Below are 22,598 nucleotides of genomic sequence, written 5' to 3' on the forward strand. Positions count from 1 at the left end.
CTTCTCTTCTGCTCTGCTTTGATGCCCACTGAACAGGGTCTTCTCTGTACACCCTCTCTGAGCTCTGCAAGCAGTATTTGCAAAGAACACTGGAGTCTTAGCAGACATTGCTGGGGTGGGAAAGTTGCTCATCATACTTTTCTTCCCATGAATTTCCTTCTATTATTTCTCTTGATTGCTTCTGAGACCTCTGGATCTATATTGTTACCCTTGATGTCTTGTGTTTTCAACTCCTTTCCCTCTCTTTCTGTGTACCAGCTGATGTGGGGATTACGTGATCTTCTATTCAAGTAAGCATTTCCTGAATTCTACTTTCTGCCAGGCATCATACTATATATATTGCATTTTAGAGTGTTTTTTTCTGCTTATGTGTATTTGTCCTTTTTAAATTATAAAAGTGATACATATTTATGGCAAAAATATGAACAGCTCAAAAGAATATAGAACCAGAAACACCCCCCATCTCACCTCAAGTGCCCAGTCACATTCTTTAGGAATAGCCATCATTAACAACTTCTTGTGTATCCTCCCAAATAATTTCTATGCTCATATAAAGGCATGTACACACATGGAAAATGCATTAATATACACACATGTGTACATACATATACACACATGCACATAGGTACCTTGTGAAGAAAACAGGTTGAAGCACAATAGAAGGTTAACGTATAAGTCAGCACATGTGATCCTTATGCTTTCTTTAATAGCTGCATGGTGGAATCATATCTCTGGAGAAGCCCTGAGGTTGTTTGCTTTGCTTGGAAGGAGAAGTGGCCAAATGTGCAAATGTGTGAGGAGGCATAGTCAGAAAGTTCCTGGAAAAGTTTAATTATCTTTTCATTAAAATTTCCATGAACTTTTTGAAGAGGCTGTCTCTTTTCTTTTTTTTTTTTTGAGGAATCCCCCGAGGGGGTGCACTGTTCCTGGAAGTACTGCAATACCAGGTCGATGCGTGGAGTGGACGGAGCAAGCTCCTATTCCAACTCCCTGCTCCAAAAATCCATTTAATATATTGTCCTCGGATAGAGGACGTATCAGATATTAAACTGATAAGAACAGATACTACACCTGATCTTAGCCAAAAGGCCGAGAAGCGATGAGGCTGTCTCTTTTCTAGTTAAAATGTTTTGGCCCTTTGTTGAAGATCAGTTGCCTTTAGGTGGATGCATTTATTTCTAGGTTTCCTATTCTGTTCCATTGGTCTATCTATCTATCTATCTATCTATCTATCTATCTATCTATCTATCTATCTATCTATCTATCTATCTATCTGTCATCTATCTATCTATCTATCTATCTATCATCTATCTATCTATCATCTATCTATATATCACTGTACCAGTACCAGGTTGTTCTGACTATTGTGCCTGTGGTTTGAGATCTGGTCGTGGGAGGTCTTCTACCTTTTCTTCTTCTTAAGGAGTTATTTGCTTACCCTAGTCTCTTCTCTCTCCACATAGAGGTGGTAATTCTTTTCTCCATTTCTTTAAAAAATTAAGTTGGGATGTCGATCAGAATTGCATTGTATTTATACATTATTTTGCATGCTATTTTAATTTTCGCAATATTAAGTCTTCCAGTTCACAAACATGAATTTTCTTCCATTTATGTAGGTCTCTATTTTTATAGTAGTGATGTGTAATTTTACTTGTATATGTATTTTGTTTATTCGAAAGTGTTTCATATTTTGTGGGATATTAGAAATGATATTGTTTTCTTCATGTCTTTTTCAGAGCTCTCTTCACTGGTATATGAGAATATTATTGAGTTCTACTCGCTAATCTTGTATCCTGATACTTTACCAAACCCCTTAATTGTTTCCAACAGTATTTTTTGTGGTATTTAGGGTTTTCTACATGAAAGAAATCACATATTCTAAAAAGAAGGAGTTTCATTTCTGTTTTATCCAATGTTATTTTCTTAATTTCTTTTTGTTCTGTAATGGTTCTGGCTAAGACTGCAAGCATGAGGTTGACTAAGAGTGGTGATAGGAAGCATGCTTGTCTGGTTTCCATGTTCAGGGGAAATGTTTTCAGTTTTTCCCCATTGAGTGTGATGTTGGCCATTGCGTTTTCATCTATGGCTTTTATTGTGTTGAGGGATTTCCCTTCTATTCTTATTTTGTTGAGGTTCTTATCAGAAATGGGTGTTGGTTATTGTCAAATGCCTTTTCTTTGTTTATTGATGTGGTCATGCAGTTCTTTATCTTGTTTATGTCAACAAATGCCTGTTGTGAAGAAGATAAAGAATGAATAAGACATGGATCTTTCCTCCAGGAGATCATGATCCAATATGGAAACAGACATACACATTGTTTGCACTCATATAAGGAGATGGTACAGGTTTAACAGAAATTTTTGTAAAAAAATACTTTATTGAGGGCTCATACAACTCTTTTTAAAAAGTAATTTTATTGGGGCTCATACAACCCTTATCAAAATCCATACATATATCCATTGTTGCCATTATCATTTTCAAAACATAAATTTATGCAAAGTCTTTTGTGAGTATTGGAAGAGTAAGAAACTCATTCTGATAGGATAATCTAGAAAGGCCTTGTGTGAAAGAGGAACATTTGAGCTTGTGATAAAGGATGGATAAGAGTATTCCAAGAAGATATTAAGGAGAAATATAGTTAAGGCTGAGGAATTGGACAGTATACAGGTAGAAAGCTCAGGGATTGGCAATTGGTCTGGCTGACTGGAGAGTAGTATGAAATACAATTGAAAACGCGGGTCAAACCTAGTTTATGAAGAATCTCCAATGCTAGACTAAGAATGTGGGTAGATTTTGTAGACTAAGGAGTCTTGGATACCCCCACCCCTACCCTTAATTTTAGAGGAGGCTCTTCTTTATCACAGCAGTCCCTGTTTCTTTCTCGGTGGTCCTTTTGCCCAGACAGCTTCCTTCTCATTACACTTGTGTTCATTTGTTGCAGATTTGCTGTGTGATGAATACATGCGTTTTAAAAGAACTCCACATGATGTTGATTTAAACATCTCCGGTATATCAATAATGTATTTAATTTGTTTCTTTCTTCAGTAGTCTGTGAACTCCTTGTACTTTGTATAATCAATGAATGAAATTACAACCCATGTTGATATCCCCCAAGACTAAATATTCATCATCAGGGTGGTACTGTGCCTGGAACTAAATCCCAATTCCCCACTTCCTTTGAGCATGCCACAAACCATGTCTAGCTGTCGCATTGGCTTTCTTTTTTACTAGCTCTATTTATAGTCTTGCTATTATAGTCTTTCTCTGCTATTTCTCTCAAAATGCCAGATTAACTTATATCATATGTTTCTCTCTCTTTAAGATATGTTACCTTTGTGCCATCCTCTCTCATCATTCAACTTATCATTCTATCTTGAACCAGAAGGAGCTTTGTTTTGTATGATTTGTGTTTGAAGAATCCATATTGATTAGTGTTTATCACTTGTGTTTTCCCTAGGTACTCATAAATGACTGCCTTAATAATTGTCCTTATAGTTTACCAGATATTGAAAATAAATTTATGATTTAATTCTCTGAATTCCCTGGGGATTTTTTAAAAAAGAAAAATGGAACAAAACAGTTTCCTGACTCATTGCCACTCTACCATAATAAACCAATGTGATAAAAAAAAAAATCTGCAGGGAAACCAATTACAATTTTAGTCTTTCAGATGACTATTATAAAAATTAATAAACAGAATCAGTCCCCATTTTATGAATGAATTTTGTTCCGAAGTCTGTCTGTAAGTCGAATTTGTACATAAATTGGAACAGTTAAATTTGGTTTTTATCTAATGTCAGCCAGATGTCCTTGTATATATGCTCCTTTCTATGCATAAAAAACACTAATGAACCACCTTCAGATACATTTAAACATCTTTAACATATTGTAACATATTGTAATAATAATAATCATGTTTTGCTGTGAGTCATAAAGTAGTGCCCATTTGGTATCATAAGCCATTTCATATATCTTGAATTTTTAATATAATAGGTTTTATGGGGATTAGGTCATAACTAAGATTTGTGCGTAAGTTGGATGTTCACAACTCAGTGCTAAAATTATTTTTGAAATATGAAAAGACATCCTGTGTCCTTTAGAACCACTTATTAATTTCACTCACATATTTTTAAGTGCCATAACAGATGACTAGAAAATGTTAATCCACTAGTTTATAGTCCCTACTTTATGCTTAAAACTGGAAATTGGTCTTTTTATATTCAAATTGTGGCATAGTTGAAAAACATCTCAATAATAGGCACTTTTGAAAAGGTGATTTTGTAAGCACTATCGGTCGGACATATGATAAAGCACTACTTCAGGTTGCTCAGACAACCTACCTGACACAATCACCCTTAATATTTACCACTTCCCAATGATGCGCAGACATGAGATCATCAGTGAATTCAGTGCAGGTTCACTGAAGGTGGGCTGCTGGTAAAACCATAAGTACTGTTTGGAAATAACTAGCAAGAGATCTGTGAGCATCTGGTAGCAGGCAGTAGGAGGCCTTGAAAGGGATGGATGCATAGAGTGTTTGTTGGACAATACCAAGAGTTTGGGTGAGGCTTAGGCTTCTAAGTTTGCTTAGCCACAATTCTGTATGCTGCTGGAAGGCATACAATATTTTCCTTTATATGAAAGGCTATTCTCCGTTTTTGAGTTTGCTCTCTAAGTAAATCTAGATGTTAGTTATTTGTTAAATAATTTATAAATGGTCGTATTCTGGGGAAAACGTGTTTGTTTCTTTGACTGAAGAAGCAGCTTGGATAAAGTAAGCAACATGATGCTGCAGTCCCTTTCTTTAATGTTGCATTGTGAGGCATCTTTTCCTTTCTGTGCTTGTACCATTCATCCTTTTTCCAATGGGTTGGTCTAGACTCGCGGCATATGATGTTTAGGGCACGTGTGTTATGTCATCTCTTTCAAAAGGTATAGCAGATATTTCAAATTTTGACATCTAATGTCATGCAGCCGCCATACAAGAAGAAGATACCCTACTATGTCATCTGAGTCTGAGATGATATTTAAGATTTTCTACAAACACCTCAGAGGATTGTAATGTGCTGAGAACCATCGCAAGCTCTTCGCGTTAGTCCCTTCATAGGTTGTCAAGGTGTTCTCCTACTCCCTAGCCTGCCTCCTTCCATCAACATTGCCCTTCTCTGTGGGGATTTGTTCCCCCTTGCATGCTGGCCTAAATAGAATGAGGCAAAGAAATGTCTCTACCACGACCGTAGTATCAAACACATTCTAGAGTTCCTTGTGCATGGGTGTGATTCTGTCTGCTTTGACACTGTGGGTTTCCATCTCAGAGATTCATTCCTTTGCAGAAAGCATTGTTATATCATCATTTTTTCTCGGGCTGGACTTCTAGATGTTGGCACGTGAGTTCAGTGAGAATTATGCTTCATATAAATGAGTGCATAAATGGTTTTTAATTTTTTTTGGTTTTTGGTAATACTGAAAACGACTGCACACCTGTGGAGGAGAGAGATAAATGTGTAGAGCCCCTCCCCCCCTCCACCATCCCATTTAACTATTTCTTGACAGGGAGGTCAGCTATTGGTTGGAGTCAGGATGGTCAGAGCCAGAGGTTTCAAGACAGGGAGAATCAAGGCTGGCTTCTGTGGTTGATGTTTTGGTCTTAGAAAATTGCTTTAGGTAGAGACAGTCCACATCGCAGATAGCAAACTCCTGTTGCTATGACAGCTTCCAAGAGCACACTTGTCTCATCAGAGCCCAGGGCTTATTCAGTTGACTCCACCCACATCCTGGAGTGTTCTGCTTATTAAAAGTCCTCAGCCCTTTATTTTGCTAGGATTAGTCATTATGGATTGGTGAATGGCCCTTGTCCCCCCTCTATCCCAGCTTTTCATGCACACCCTGGAAGGGAGGGCTATATCTTTGGGCCTGCTGAGAGTCCTTCAAGCGAGCTGGTCTGAGAGAAAATTAAGAACAGCCGGGGGTAGACACAATGACATCAAGTGCCTTTCACACAAAAAGCAGCTCAGAAACGCCTATTCAAGGAGAGGAAAATACTGGGAACTTGAGAAAGGGGCTGTGACTTGGGAACTGTGCAAAAGCTGATTACTAGGGAAGACAAGAGAGAAGATTAGGCTGGTGGTAGAAGAGCTCACTAAGATACTGGAACTCGTATTAAAGACCTAGTAATTTAGTTCTTAGCACTTGGAGGCTACAGATTTAATAGTTAACACTAAACTAGGACAGACTGACAAAGCTGTGAAAATGCCCTGCGGCAGTTTATAGTTAGAGACCGAGTTTGGTTATAGCGGCAAATTAAAATCTTTGACCAATTGAATCTTTATCCATTTGTGCTGTGTTTACATGTAAACATGAATTTAATTTTCCTTTCACTCTAAAGAAATAATTCTATTCCTCTATGTAAAATACACATGCTTATTGGAATGGTATAGCCTGTGAAACACAATGCTGCATTTGTAGAGCTTGAAGGGATGTTATGGATGAGCTAGTCCAACTTTAATTTTACAAATGAGAAAATTGAGGCTAGAGAATTAGATTATGTGTCCACATTCAGTTATTATGTGGCATAGTTGTGATTGGAACGTACTCTCCCAGTTCCTAGGCAAGTGCTTGTTCAACCCACATCTGTCTTAGGTGGTTTAGCCATGCACAAGAAAAATCCAAACTTGTATCCATAGTTTAACACTAGAAACTGGCTATGGCTATCTCAGGAAAAAACGAAACCTCCTGTCATTCAGTCAATTCTGGTTCAAAGCAATCCATAAGTTATAGACTTGCCTCACAGGGTTTCCATGGCTGTAAACTTTTATGGGAGAAGATTGTCATACCTTTCTCCTGAGGAGTCCCGGCTTAGTTTACAACCACCAAACCTAGCAGTCAAGTTCTTTAACCACCGAACCACCACAGTTCATAAGAAAGAGACTACGTGGGAAGAAGCAGTGTAGCTCCACAGAATTTTCTTAGCTTTCTTAACATATTAAGTATGATGTGGAAATGCCACAATGAAAACTTAAATACCAAAATGTGCTTTGTTTGGTGTATATTTCTTTAAAACTTGTTCAGAATGTGCCACCCTTAAATATGATGAGATTATTCTGTTTAGTAGTTTTTAAAACATAGTTTCAAGTTAAAAAGATTATTTATGACTGGAACAAGTGCATTCCCACTTGCAAAAGAATGAAGGTGGACCTGTAACTTACATCATAGATAAAAATTAATTCACATGGATTAATGAACCAAATATAAGTTCTTCGAACAAAACTTAGGGGTAAAGCTTCTGGACCTTGTTTTTGGCATTGAGTTCTTAGATGTGACACCAAAAGTATAAGCCACAAAAGAAAAAAGCAGATAAATTGGATTTCAACAAATTAAAAATATTTGTGCATCAAAGGACTTTTTTAAGAAGATGAAGATGCCAGCATGGGAGAGAATGCTTGCTAACCATATATCAGAAGGGATTTACTATCCAGAATATATTGAAAACATCTAAGAAGCAACAAGTCAAAGATCAAGAACCCAATTAAAAATTAGACATAGGACTTGAATACCCATTTTTCCAAATAGGTTTACCAATAAGCACAGGAAAATGTAGTCACTATCACTAGTAATTATCCTTAATTAAGCAAATGAGGTATACAGACTTCCCACCTACTAGGATTACTAACATAACAAAAACAGAAAAATGACAAGCTGTGGCTAAATTGGAAGCTCTGTTGCTTGACAGTGGGAATCTAAACTGGTGTAGCAATTGTGGGAAAGCATTTTGAGGTTCCTCAGAACAAACAACTAACCACAGAATTACCATGTATCCCAGCAATCTGACCACTAAGCGTATGCCCAAAGACTTAAACTCAGGAATGCTCCTTGCACACTCTTTGTAATAGTCAACCTCTGGGAAACCAGTGTCCGTTAGCAGATGGATAGTATACCTGTACAATCGAATATTATTCAGACCTAAAGAAAAATGAGATACTGACATATGCTGTGAGCTGGATGAATCTAAAAAAATACACCAAGTGAGATAAGAAATACACGAAGGACAAATATATAATAACCACACTGATATGAAATATCTAGAATAAGCAAATCCATAGAGAGAAAACTTCATTAGTGACTCATCCCCATGAAGTGATCACTAAAGATATGAGTGCTATAGCAAAGTGTGGTGATACAAGCAGGTGGCACCCAGCTATCAGAAAGAACAGCATCTGGAGTCTTAGAGGCTTATCCTAAAACGAGTCGCCATCTAAATGAGGGATCAGTTAATTTCACAACAAGAAGTAAGAATTCTAAATAATTACATCTAAACCCAGAGGAGGGAATGGTATTAGAGTTTAATTCTGAACAACTGCGTATGATAGTCAAAGCCCCAAACCTATTCAAAGGGTCCCCATGGGGATTAAGGCTCTGGTGAGTCCCCTCAGACCGGATGAACTAGAGCTGGGAAAGGCCTAGCATGTTACCAAACATTGTACAGTGGATTACTGCAGTCATTGTTGGAGGCCATGAGTTCGATCCGACCCATAGCAACCTTATGCACAGCAGAACAAAGCACTTCCCAGTCCTGTGTCATCCCCACAACTGTTCCTATGCTTGAGCCCATTGCAGCAGCCAAGGTGTCAATCCATCTCCTTGAGGGCCTTCCTCCTCTTGACTGCTCCTCTACTTTGCCAAACATGATGCCCTACGCCATGGACTGGCATCTCTTGATAGCATGTCCAAAGTATGTAAGATGAAGTCTCAACATCCTTGCCTCCAAGGAGCACTATGACCATACTTCTTTAAAGACAGATCTATTTGTCTTTTTTGCAGTTCATTGTGCTCTCAATATTCTTCTCTATGCCACACTCAAACATATCAATTCCTCTGTCTTCCTTATTCAATGTACAACTTTCAACTGCATCTGTGGCAATTGAAAATACCATGGCTTGGGTCAGGTACAACTTAGTCCTCAAAGTAACATCCTTGCTCTTCAATACTCTAAAGAGGTCTTGTGCAGCAGATTTACCCAATGCAATGTATCTTCTGATCTCTTGATTGCTTCCAATCGTTTTTACTCTTCATTTTTCCCCTTATATTATTTATTGTTTCAGTTTCATTTTTACTATTATTATTATTTCTGTTAGATTTCCCAGTTTACAAAGCACAGAAGGAGTGTGTGCCTGGAGACAATAATTGATACAATGGTTTCTCAGAGACGGGGTGTGAAGAGGGTGAAGGGAATTTTGAAGCAAACAAAGAATTCCGAAGGGGGAAGGGAACACTAGAGCTGATTGTGAAGATGTATATGCAACTCTTTTAAAAAGTGACTTAACTATGAAAGTGAAATTTATATCAAGAAAACTACTAAAAAAGAAAGAAACCAAAGTTTCCCATTCATTACTATGGGTGAAAGAGGAAGCGTTTTTGCATAGGGTGGTGGAATATTTTGGGAAAACGGTGTAAATAATGGTTCCACAACTCAAAGTGTAGAATCAATGGCAGTGCATTATACATGTAGACATTATGGAATCAGAGATTGTTTTGTTGTGTATATTTTTACCACGATTAATAAAGTTACACTAACAGTAATGAGTACAAAGAGCAAGAAAATGTTCAAAAATTGTAATGATTGTACAACTCTTCTTGAAATGATTGCATTGTTGAATTTTATGATATGCGGATGAAGTGCCAATGGAACTGTTTTAACAAAATGAACTCATTGTTCTTAGATTAGGGCTAGAGCTGAGTGAGAACTCAAAATCCGTTTACATATCTGTGGTTTAGAGGCCTCATTCCTGTTTTATGATAGGTATTATCAATCATTTCCTGGGCCAGAAAGTAATTCTATTGATAGTGTCATTAATTTACCATTGGTGTAGAATTTAATACACTGTTGAGAAAAAGAAATTATTCAAGTGTAAACCTGCTCCAAACCACTTTACATGAATTGTTAATTTGTACACATTAAACTATTAAGTGAATGGGCACGATTTACACTTAAATGAGGATTGGTAATAAGGAGAATTTCCCAATAACAGTCATTCATGAAAGCAGAATCATGCCTATCAGACTAATCTATCATGTATCATTAATATTAAGTTGAGACTATTAAGCAGAGACTTTACCATGTGGCAGGAGCCATGGTGGCATAGTGGTTTAAGCACTGAACTGCAAGCCACAACATCATTTGTTGGAATCCATCAGTCACGCAGTCGAAGAAAGATGAGGCTGTCAACTCCCCTAAAGAGTTACAGTCTCACAAACCACGTGGAACAGTTCTACGCTGTCCTAGAGGGTTGCTATGAGTGGTATTCAACTTAATGGCAGTGAGTAGTGCTGGTGGCATCGTCAAGGTAGGACTGCTAAACCCAGAGTAAGTAGTTTGAATTTGACAGCACAGCACTCTGCAGGAAAAAGATGAAGTTTTCTACTTCCATAATGGATAACAGTCTTAAAGGCCAGGGCTCTTCTACTTTCGTTTGGAATCACTAGAGATCTGAAATGGACTCAATGGAAGTGAGTGAGTTGATGGCAGTGGCTTGTTGTTTTGTTTTTAAATTTCTGGCATCTGGAGTTAATTGAATGACTGTTTAGGTACTTGGGATTCTTAATAGAAATTCCAGGCACTACATGGATTTAATTTGGTAAATAGTTATTGAGCCCCTCCCTGCTCAGTGTAGATCCAGTCCTGGGTATAAGGACTTCCAAACCGGTTCATTCCAATTCAAGCACCTGTTGAGACTTTTCATTCACAATCATTTATACTGATCCAGAATCTACAGTTTAACATTAACCTGGGGATATTGTTAAACGATAGATTCTGATTCAGTATACTTGAGGTGGGAAATCAAGTTCTCAGCAGGGGATGAATCACTTAGAAGCCCTGCCATGTACATGCAGCACTGCAAACAAGGAACCAAGGGAGGAGTATTGGTGAACGAGAGCTGCAAAGCAGAATAACAATGTTTCTTGGAATAATAAAAAGGAAGTTTTCTTGAGAGGATGGTCTTGGGAATGGACAGAATTTCGACAGGCCGGAGGCATTGCAGAAGTCAGGGAAAGCTAGAGTATGAATAACATTGTTGTCCCTTCTGGTCTAGGACCAATATAGAATCCCATTCTGACCGGAGCTAGCTCATCACTTTTGTAGCTTTCTTGGCCTTGGCACCTTTGAAGAGTACCAATTAGTTATTCGGTAGAATGATTTTTAGTTTGGATTTGGTGTTTTCTTGTGATTACATTGAGTTTATGCTTTTCTGGTAGGAAGATCACCAGACATACTGTGTTCTTAATAATTGTATCTGGGGGTTCATTAGGTCTGTGTGATTGGTAATGTTAACTTGAATCTCCTATTTATGGGTGTGTTTGCCAAATTTATTCAGCATACAGTTACTATATTTTCCTTTCTGTACGGTGGTGGGGTCCAATAAAATGGCAATAGGGATTTCATGGAGAGATACTTGGAGAATATGAAAATATTCTATTAGCATACTATTTCTCAGTAATTTTAGCATCCATTGACGCTTGCAACAATTATTACTGTATTTCTATTTCTACCATTGTTTCTGCATGTATTATTCAAAATTCTACAGTGAGGAAGACCTGACCAGTCTCCTTACTTCCCTCCTTTATAACACTAAAGGCTCATAGATGTTTATTTTATTCTTTGGATTATAATTATAATTATTTATTTACTTTGTTGTTTAAATTTCCCTGGATTTGGACATTGAGAGAGCCTTCATGCCAACTTCTTTTGATTTTTTCATTGTTTTGTTTTCTTTTATTTAGCAGTTCTTTACTTCCCCTTTCTCAAAGTAGAGTCAACCATAAGGGTACAGATGGATTAAAACCTGCATAAATGAAGAGGTTGGGACTTTCATTAGCTGATGGGGCAAGACTCAAAGTGAGGAGAAACAGCTGCAAACACCAGTTACTAATTGGAACTTGGAATGCATGAAGTGCGAATCTAGGAAATTTTGAAGTCATGAAAAATGACATGGAACACATAGAGTTTGATATCCTGTGCATTAGTGAACTAAAGTGGACTGATATTGACCATTGTGACTCATGAAATCATAGTTTACCATATCGGCAATGACACAATCAAGAGGAATGGCATTGTGCTCGTGCTCAGAAATGACTTTTTGAGGTTTGTTAATGTAGGATAATGTCTATCCATATAAAAGAAAATCTAATCAATAAAACTGTTATTTAAATATTTGAATCAATCACCACAGCTAGTGATGACTAATTGAAGAATTCTCCTACCATCTTTTGTCTAAAATTGATCAGACGTGCAATCAAGATGCATTGATGATTCTTGACATTTAGAATGGAAAAGTTTAAAACAAAGAAGAAAGAACGCTGGTTGGAAAATATGATCTTGGTGATAGAAATGAAGTTGGAGATCACATGATAGAAATCTGGAAGAACAAGAATTCCTTTGTCAGAAATACCTTTTTTTTTAAAGAACACAAAGTCTTGCCTGGTTTCAGTTGCTGAGTTTGAGCTTCATTGTCTCTTCTCACAGATGTAGTCAATTTGATTTCTTTATTTCCATCTGGAGATGTCCCTATGTATATTTTCCTTTTGTTGTGTTATTGGAAAAGGGTATTAGAATGTCTAAACTAAAAATGTATTAGTAACACCAAATGTCTGTGAGAATACAGAGAATATAGAACTCTCAAACATTGTTGGGAGGAATGTAAAATGGCACAGCTACTTTGAAGAATAATATGACATTTTCATTTAAAACAAAATATGCTATTACCGCATGACCCAGCAATTACACTCCAGGTATTTACCCCCAGAGAAATGAAATTTCAAGCTCATAAGAAAATGCATCCACAAATGCTCATAACGGCTTTATTCATGATAGCCTTAAACTGGAAACAATATAGATATTCCTTAATGTGTGAATGGATGAACACAGTCTGGTACATCCATACTATAGAATGTATATAACATCCTGGATAATCATCAAAAGCATCATGCTTAAGAGAAAAAAGGCCAGTCTCAAATGGTATTCTGTCATTTTTCTATAATATGTGTATTATATATACTGTTGCAAATGTTCATTGATGCTGAGTTGATCCTGACTCCTGATGACCTCATGTGTGCAGATCACAGCGCCATAAAGTTTTCAAAGCGATGACCCTTTAGAAGCAGATTGCCAAATTTGTCTTCCAAGGGGTGTTTGGGTGGGTTTGAACCAACAACTTTTCACTTTGCAGTCTAATACTTAATTATCTGTACCACCCAGGGACTCATAGATAGATAGATAGATAGATAGATAGATAGATAGATAGATACATAGATAGATAGATAGATAGATAAAACTATAGTATAAGTATTGCATCTACATACAAAGAGACCCACATGAAAATGTTCTAAATTTTGCTTTCAATAATCCTATGTATTTCAAAATATTAAGGAAAACACAATTAGTTTTTTTTCTCTTCACCCCAATATTTACCACTTCTGCTTTATTTCTTTTAAATAAGAATCTGAAATTTCATCTGGAATCTTCAACTTGATGGAAAACTTCCTTTCCTCATGAGAGTGTGTTACTTTGAAGCAGCACTGTTGTGCCTAATAAAGAAACCAGGATTGTTTCTGAGGATGCTTGGTTGACCTGTCACACTTCCATCGATTTGGCCACCACAGAATCAGTGAGCCCAAGGGGAGTTAGTTAGCTTATTACTTAGCAGCAGCAAGTTCAGTACTGCATTAACTACCCATAGCTTTGTCCCAAAGAATGACATTGAGCTAGAGGGAGCAGATGGAGAGTGGGCTACTGAGCTACTGCAAAATCAGGTCTAAATTATGGACACCTATTTTTGTGGCATGCAGCCATCCACTAAGGGGGGCAAGGTGGAATGTCCTATGCACAATTGACATTAGGGGATCAAGGGGGAAATAGCTTGGTGATAATTTCTCACCACAGTTTATATTCCCTTACTCTAGGAGGAATCTCCCAACACTCAGGTTTGACTGCCTTGTTCCTTGGACCATGTGTAGAAGAAAAAGGTAACTGGACACTATGAGATGGAGCTGTTCTCCTAAACCTTAGTATTTCTGAAATACAGGTTTTGCTGGCAAATACTTGTCTTACTTTTGGCTGAAAATGTCTTTTTTTAACCTTTATTATTGGGGAATATTATGCCAAGTATACAAACCCTGTGTGATTTTTATAGTACTTTAAAGAAGATGTCCTTTCCCTTCTGACTTCCATCTATTGTCAGAAGTTTTTGAATCTTTTTTTCCCCCTCTATGTATTGTATCCACCACTTGTCTATCAATTTGTCATACTGTGGTGGCTTGCTTGATGCTGTGATGGTTAAAGCTAGGTCACTGGTATTTAAAATACAAGCGGGATCACCCAAGGTGAACAAGTTCATCTAAGCTTTCAGACTAAGAACAGATTAATGAAAGTAATAGACTATCCACTTCTGAGGAATGAGCCACTGGAAACTTCAAGTACCGCAGCAAACAACTGGCAGATAGAGACCTAGAAGAGTAGCCCCGGCCTGGCCCCCATACCAGCTACATGGACAACTGCCCACCCCCCCGAAGAATTTACTTGAGAGGACGGCACTGAAGCTACAGCTAGGGGAGAGGGGCATGTCTGATCAGAGCCAATGGGAGCAAATGAAGGGGGAGGAAGAGAGAGTGGAGCACATCCTGGCACATCAGGCCTGGAGGATGACATCCCTGCTCTGAACAGCCCATGGACAGAGTGGACAATATGGCTGATCCCACTATGAGACACGCCGTCCCTTGATGGCCCAGGGCCCTAAGGGGGGCAACACGGGAGACTCAGGGTCGGGACTGGCCCAGACTGACCCTGTGTCACCAAGGCAAACCACTAAAAGGGTGAAGCAGATCAACCGTGGGAGCAGAACAGGAAGCCCCCGAGGGAGTACAGAGGACAGACTCTGGGGCCAAAGCATGGCACCCCATCAGACCTGACTGAAGGACATGCCTAGAGATAAAAAATCAGACCTTTATCTGTTTACAGGTTTTTCTTTCTTTTTAACAATTTTTTTCTTTTAATTAATTTATTCTTCTATGGGTAATTGGTTTTCTTTTTTGTTGTCATCCCTGTGTTCTCACTCATCGCCTATCTTGGTATAACTTTATTTTTGGTGCATATAATTATCTCTACAGATCAATCTGGATAAGATACACTGGATGAATAATCTGGAGGAGGAAACAATGGGACCAATGATTCCGGGGGGACATGGGAGAGGGGGAGGAGGGGGTAAGGAGGTGGTGCTGACCAACTCAGGGACAGGGGAGAAATAAGTGATCCAAAATCAGTAGCAAGGAGGGTATGACAGGTCTGGTAGTGATTCAGCAAGGGCAAGGTAACCGAGAGAAATTACGGAAACCCAAATGAAGGCTGAGCATGATAGTGGGACAAGGGGAAAGTAAAAGGAAATAGAGGAAAGAACTAGGTGACAAAGGTTATTTAATAGAGGTCTAAAGACTGGAATGCACACATGTAAATATATATAGGATGGTGGGAAAATAGATCTATGTGCATATATTTATAGGTTTAGTATTAAGGCAGCAAATGGACATTGAGCCTCCATTCAAGCACTTACTCAATGCAAGAACACATAGTTCTATTAAATTGTTTCCATGATGAACACCTTCCCGACACGATTGCTAAAGAAAAATGTATGCATAAGCAAATGTGGTGAAGAAAGCTGATGGTGCCCAGCTATCAAAAGATTTAACATCTGGAGTCTTAAAGGCTTGAAGATAAACAAGTTGCCATACAGCTGAGGAACATCAAAGCCCACATGGGAAAGGTTCACCAGTCTGTCTGACCACAAGGTGTAGAAGGGACCAGTTATTAGACATCAAAGAACTAAAAATCGTATGAGTGGATTCCCACCTCCCTGATACAGTCACTGAAGACAAACGTGTACATAAACAAATGTGGTGAAGAAAGCTAATGGTACCCGGCTATCAAAAGATATAGCATCTGGGGTCATAAAGGCTTGAAGATAAACAAGTGGCTATCTAGTTCAGAAGCAACAAAGTCCACATGGAAGAAACACACCAGCCTGTGTGACGACGAGCTGTCGAAGGGATCAGGTATCAAGCATCAAGAAACAAAAAAATCACATCATTGTAAATGTGGTTGAGTGCAGAGTGGAGACTCAAAGCCCATCGGCAGCCAACCGGATACCCCCCTACTGAAGGGTTGTGGGGAGGAGATGAGCCAGTCAGGGTGCAGGGTAGCAACAATGAAACATACAACTTTCCTCTAGTTCTTAAATGCTTCTCCCACCTCCCCTACTATCATGATTCAAATTTTACCTTACAAATTTGGCTAGACCAAAGGATGTACATAGGTACAGATAGCAACTGGAAACACAGGGAATCCAGGACAGATGACTCCTTCAGAACCAGTGATGAGAGAGGCGATGCCTGGAGGGTGGAGAGAATGTGGGGTAGAAAGGGGGAACTGATTAAAAGAATCTACGTATAGCCTCCTTCCTGGGGGATGGACAGCAGAGAAGAAGGTGGGGCGAGACATCAGACAGTGTAACATATGACAAAATAATAATAATTTATGAATGACGAAGGGTTCATGAGGTAGGGGGGAGTGGGGAGGGAGGGGGAAAATGAGCAGCAGATAATAAGGGGTCAAGTGGAAGGCAAATATTTCGAGAATGATGATGGCAGCAAATGTACATATGTGCTTGACACAATGGATGGATGTATGGATAGTGATAAGAATTGCATGAGCCCCCCCCCCAAAATGATTTTAAAAAGAAGAAGAGGAGTCCCTCAGGTGAAATAAAGCTTTGGGGACTTTCATGTGGCAATGAGCCACGACTCTAAGTGAGAAGATACAGCTGCAAACATCCATTGATAGTCAGCATGTGAAATGTATGAAATATGAATCTACAAAAATTAGAAGTAGTCAAAAATTAAATGGAAGGCATAAAGATGGACCACACCAGCATTAGTGAGCTCAAATAGACTGATAATGGTCATTTTGAATGATTTACTATGCTGGGCATGACAAATTCAAGAGGCATGGTTGCACTTTCATCATCAAAAAGAGCATTTCAAGATCTTTCTTGAAGTGCAATGTTGCTTGTGATAGGATAATAATGCTATGTCTATCAGGAGGTCCAGTTAATACATCTATTATGAAAATTTGAACATCAAACACTAAAGGTAGTGATGCAGAAATTTTAAAAAAAGCTACTGGCTTCCTTGTTTCTGAAATTTATCAAACATACAAGGAAGATGCATTGAAAATTATTGGAGATTGGAAACAAAGATAGAGAAACTGTTGTTGGAAAATATGGGTTGGGTGATAGAAATGAAGCTGGAGATCACATGAATGAATTTTTCAAGGCAAATAACCTCTTCATTGCAAATGATTTTTTTCAACAACAGAGAAAGTGACTATACACATGGCCTTCTCCAGATGGAATACACAGAAACCAAAGTGACTACATGTTTGGGAGGAGATGATAGAGAAGCTCATTATCTGAAGTCAAAATGAGTTTAGGGGTTTCTGGACAACAAACCACCAATTGCTCATATGTAAATTCATGTTAAAATTGATGAAAATTAAGAGAAATCTTCAAGAGTCAAAATTGGACCTTTTGTATATCCCATTTGAATTTAGAGAATATCACAAGAACACATGTGACACACTGAACAACAATGACAGAAGATCTGAGGAGCTGTGGGATAGCATCAAGTACTTCATACATAAAGAAAGCAAAAAGGTCATTAAGAAGACAATAAAGAAAAAGATCAAAGCAGTGTCAGAAGACACTCTGAAAGTTGCTAGTCAACTTACAATAGCTAAAGTAAATGGAAGAAATGATGACATAATTGAACTGAACAGAAAATTTCAAAGGGCAACTTGAGAAGACATAAAAAACAAAACCAAAATATCACTTCATCAAGTTGATATCAACTCATAGGGATCCTATAGGACAGGGTAGAGCTGATCCTTATTGAGAGCAGAAGTCACTGTCTTTTTCCCAGAGACAAAAGCGATACTGTTTTCAACTGCTGACCTTGCAGTTAGCAATCCAACGAAAACAACTACACCACAAGGGGATTATGATTAAATGTGTAAAGACTAAGAGGTGGAAAATCAAAAAGGAAGAACATGTTCACCATGTATCATGATGAAAGAAATGAAAAAAAGTCCAAGCCTTGAGTTGCAATATTGAAAAATTCAATGGCAAAATATTGAATGATGAAGTACCAAAAGGAACTGGTAAATATTCAACCATCTCAAGAAGTAACATATGATCAAGAAGTATGGTACTGAAAAAAGTCAGTCACACAGGAGCCATGAGCAAAAAGCAAGTTTCCAGGAATTGAAGGAATACAAATTGAAATGATACTCCTAGAAGCACTCCTTTATCTATGTCAGGAAATTTGGAAGACAATTACTTGACCAACTGACTGGAAGAGATTTGTATTTGTGCCCATTCCAAAGAATGGTGATGCAACAGGACGAAGAAATTATAGAACAGTATCATTAACAGTCCACGACCTGCCTATCAATTTGCCATGCCACAATGTGGCTTGTGTGTTGCTGCGATGCTGGAAGATATGTCACTGGTCATTCAAATGCCATCATTGTCACCTAAAATGAACAGGTTTCAGTGGAGCTTCCAGGATAAGAACAGACAATGAAGAAAGACTCAGCTCCCCACTTCAGAGGAGTAAGCCACTGAAAACCTTATGCATAGCTTATGCATTGTCAAATACTGAAAGCCTAAACAAAGGAAATGGAACATTGTCAGAGATCCTGCCTGAGGATGGGTCCCTCAGGCCCAAGGGCATGCGAAATGTGACTGAGGGGAACTGATTTCTCAAAGTGGTGTTGGCCATGGTGACATGAGTCCAGGAAAGCCTATGGGAGTGGAGCCTTCAAGATCTTCATTTACTGATGGGACACAACTTAAGGTAAAGTGACACAGTTGCAAAAAAACCCCAAAACTCTAATGATTGGAACTTGGAATATGAAGTATGAATTTAGGAAAATTGGAAGTGGTCTAAATGAAAGGATATACATGAAGAGCGATATCCTAGGCATTAGAGGGCTGAAATGGCTATTTGAATCAGAAAATCATATGATTTACTAGACCAGCAATAACACTGTCATGAAGAATGGCATGCTATTAATTGTCAGAAAGGATCTTGTCATCAGACATGCAATCAAGAATAATTGAAAGTTATTGGTGATTGGAATGCAAAAGTTGGACACAAAGAGGAAGGTACAGTATTTGGAAAAGATGAACTTGGTGATAAAATTGAAGGAGATCAAATGATAGAATTTTGCTAACCAATCACTTGCTCATAGTAAAAGAGGTCTTTTTTCAACAACACACAGGGTGACAATCCACATGGACTTCCCCAGATGGAATCCACAGAAATTAAAGTGAGTACATCTGTGGGAAGATACGATGAAGAAGTTCAATATCAATAGCTAACATCAGACCAGGGTCGACTGTGGAACAGACCATCAATTGCTCATGTGAAAATTCATGATAAAACTTAGGAAAATTAAAAAAAATTCATGATAGTCAAAATACAATCTTGAGTATATCCCACCTGAATTTGAGACTATTTTGAAAGTGGATTTGACATGTTGAACATAAAGACAGAAGACCTGATGAGCATCAAGGCATCAAGACCATGATTCATGAAGAAAGCAGAGAATCACTAAAAAGACATGAAAGAAATCAAAGATCAAAGTGGATGTCAGAAGAGACTGTGGAATTTGTTATTCATTGTAGAGCAGCTAAAGCAAATGGAAGAAAGGATGAAGTCAAGGAGCCAAATAGAAAATTTCAAAGGGCAGCTCTAGAAGCCAAAGCCAAATATGACAACATGGGCAAGAACCTAGAGAACCAAAAGGAAAGAACATGCTCAAATGTGCTGTGCACAATTGATGTATGTATGGATTGTGATAAAAGTTATATGAGCCCCCAATAAAGTGATTTTAAAAATGTGCTGAAAAACTCATCATATACACGAATATATAAGGTATATTCTCAACAAAAAATTTTTTAAAGATAAAAAAATGAGTGAATCGTTGGAGTTTACTCTGTCAATATGGTCATAGCCAATGAGGCTTCTGTGTGGGAATGGCCTTCCCCTAAGGATTCTGGGAAACCCAGTATTTCCTCCTTGTAGGCAGAAGACACTTTTCTCTCTACCCTTGGAAACTCTACTAACAAGGCTGACTCCTTGTGACACATCTCTGAAAGAAAGTCACATGGACATACCCAGATGCCCTGGGTGCTGGAGAGGCCACGTGGAGACCCCTGCCAGCACTGTGATGCTTACAACACCACTGGAGCCAAAGGCTTTCTACCCACTTGCCTGTGATCATCCTGCCCTCGGCATCATTGCATGTGTTTTGTGAGTCTGTTATCGGACATATGGGCTAATATCAGACTTATGAGCTTGGACTGACTTGGGTTGGGATGCTTTCCCTTTATATAAAACTCTGTTATATACACACAAAAGATATACCTTTATAGACATAAAACCTAGCAGTACAGGAGACAATTTTGATTATCATAAAATGTCTCATCAATAAACTGGAAAGTAATGAACGCCTCTACGTGTACATAATTGACCAGACATAGGGCTGGAGTGTTTCATAACTAATAAAACTAGCAATATCTGATTAATGAATTGAATGATTTTTTCCCTTTGCTTATGGACTTGCCTTGTGGTCTGCTGAGGGTAAATTATAATTCATAGTTTGTAAAGATAGAAAATTTGTATGAAAAAAAGTCATAGCAAATTATTCTAGTTATCAATTTTGCCTGAGCTATTAAAACCCAATTAGATACAGACCAAATTCTTGTTTATTAGCAGCTCCAGAAGTCTTATAAATCAGTACTAAACACAGAGAGGGAGTCATTTGCTTTTTATCCCATGTAGTGATTGGCAGAATAGCATTGGATCATTTTAATAACAACCCACTTTCCAAGAATACACTGATTCATAATGAGAAAGCAGCACCAACCATTTGCAATCCAGGTATTCCAGCTGTTCAAGCAAATGAGTGTGTGGACGGTGAACTAGCGTCTTCAGAGTGGACCCTTGTCTTCTCACATACTTTCTCCTTAGTGCTCCATCCAACTCACAGGTCTGGTGAAGCACTGTTCATCCCCTCTAGGCCTGCTCATAGTAGCAAGCCCAGTTCCTTCTCTACAAGAAAAAAATTGGTGGCTCTCTCTTTCACTCCTTCCTCTCTCATATCTAGCCCAGAACTTGGCCTGTAGTGAATGTTAAGGGGATGCAGTACATGTAAAAACCAACTGTAAATGTTTACATGCTTGGAGCCTGGCAACTAAGATGGTGCTTTCCAAAAGGCCTTTGTCTTTTACAGCCAATAATCAAGCGAGCATGCTAAGGCTGAACCCTTGTCCAAGACGTGCTGTGGCTACTTATACTGAGAGAAGAGGGAGCCAGGAGAATGGCATTCCATGACTTGTGGCTGCTGGCATTCACAGGCACAGGCTGGAACGAGGAGTGGAAGACACTCCTGATTTGTGGGCTTGGCCAGGGCAAGCCTGTCTACCCCATCAATTCCCTCTTTCCACGGCCACAGTCACCCAACAGCAGAGGGGTGGACAACAGGTGTGTTCTGATGATATTTTCAGGGGAAATAGAATGGAGTGGGTACTTGAAATCTAAGGTGTCTGTTCCTCCTATAAAAAGAATTCCTTCCTGTTCTACCAGCCACTCACTAAATGAGCAATGCCAATCATCCTTGTTTCATTGCAATGGCCTCTTTGCCTCGGCCTCCCCTCCATTATAGTCTTCATTTGAGGTAAACCGAAGACTCATTTCACTGTTCCTTCTTGAGATGAACCAAAATTGGGACAACCTACTGCATTTTCCCAACAGTGTTGGTGCTTGATTTCGGAGAACATTTTTCATTTTCCAATGATACTGACTTCACTAGAGAACAGCAGTTGGGCATCGAGGCTGGTCTCCTCCTCCATGTTGACTCTCACCTCTTATAAGGCAAGCGTTGGTGGAACTAGGCTCTATTTCCCACTGCCATGGACTAAGGGCCAGATGTAAGTAATCACATCCTGTTCTACTCGGGCCTCATTCCACTGTCTATTGCTTTAGAAGGAACTGTCAATTTGGACTGTTTCTAAGAGCATGTGCTTGGCATTCCCCAAATGCCACGGGGTCCACATCAAAAATGGTGCCATACCACCTAGATGCGGACTCTTGCCACCTTCTTGATCTTCCTGGCTCCACTCAGATACATTCTTTTTGTTTTTAATAAATAAATCATTTTATTGGGTGCTCTTAAAGCTCATAAAAATCCGTACACCATTGTGTCAAGCACATTTGTACATATGTTGCCATCATCATTTCCAAAACATTTTCTTTCTATTTGAGCTCTTGGTATCACCTTCTCATTTTCCCCCTTCCTCCTAACCCTCCACCCTTGTGAACCCTTGATAATTTATTTTTTATTTTCATATTTTACACTGTCTGCGGTCTCTCTTCACCAATGTTCCTGTTGTTCATTTTACTGGGTTTGGGGCGCTACATGTCAATCACTGTGC

General features: G+C 38.6%; 1 non-coding gene across 1 annotated transcript; it reads right to left on the bottom strand.

The window, feature by feature from the left end:
* Positions 1-910: 910 nt before the first annotated feature.
* Positions 911-1,101, bottom strand: LOC142435133 (U2 spliceosomal RNA). Its single transcript, XR_012781265.1, has one exon. It is a non-coding gene; the product is annotated as a U2 spliceosomal RNA (small nuclear RNA).
* Between the last annotated feature and the right edge of the window lie 21,497 nt (positions 1,102-22,598).

This window comes from Tenrec ecaudatus, chromosome X, assembly GCF_050624435.1.
Source record: "Tenrec ecaudatus isolate mTenEca1 chromosome X, mTenEca1.hap1, whole genome shotgun sequence".
NCBI classification, from domain to species: Eukaryota; Metazoa; Chordata; class Mammalia; order Afrosoricida; family Tenrecidae; genus Tenrec; species Tenrec ecaudatus.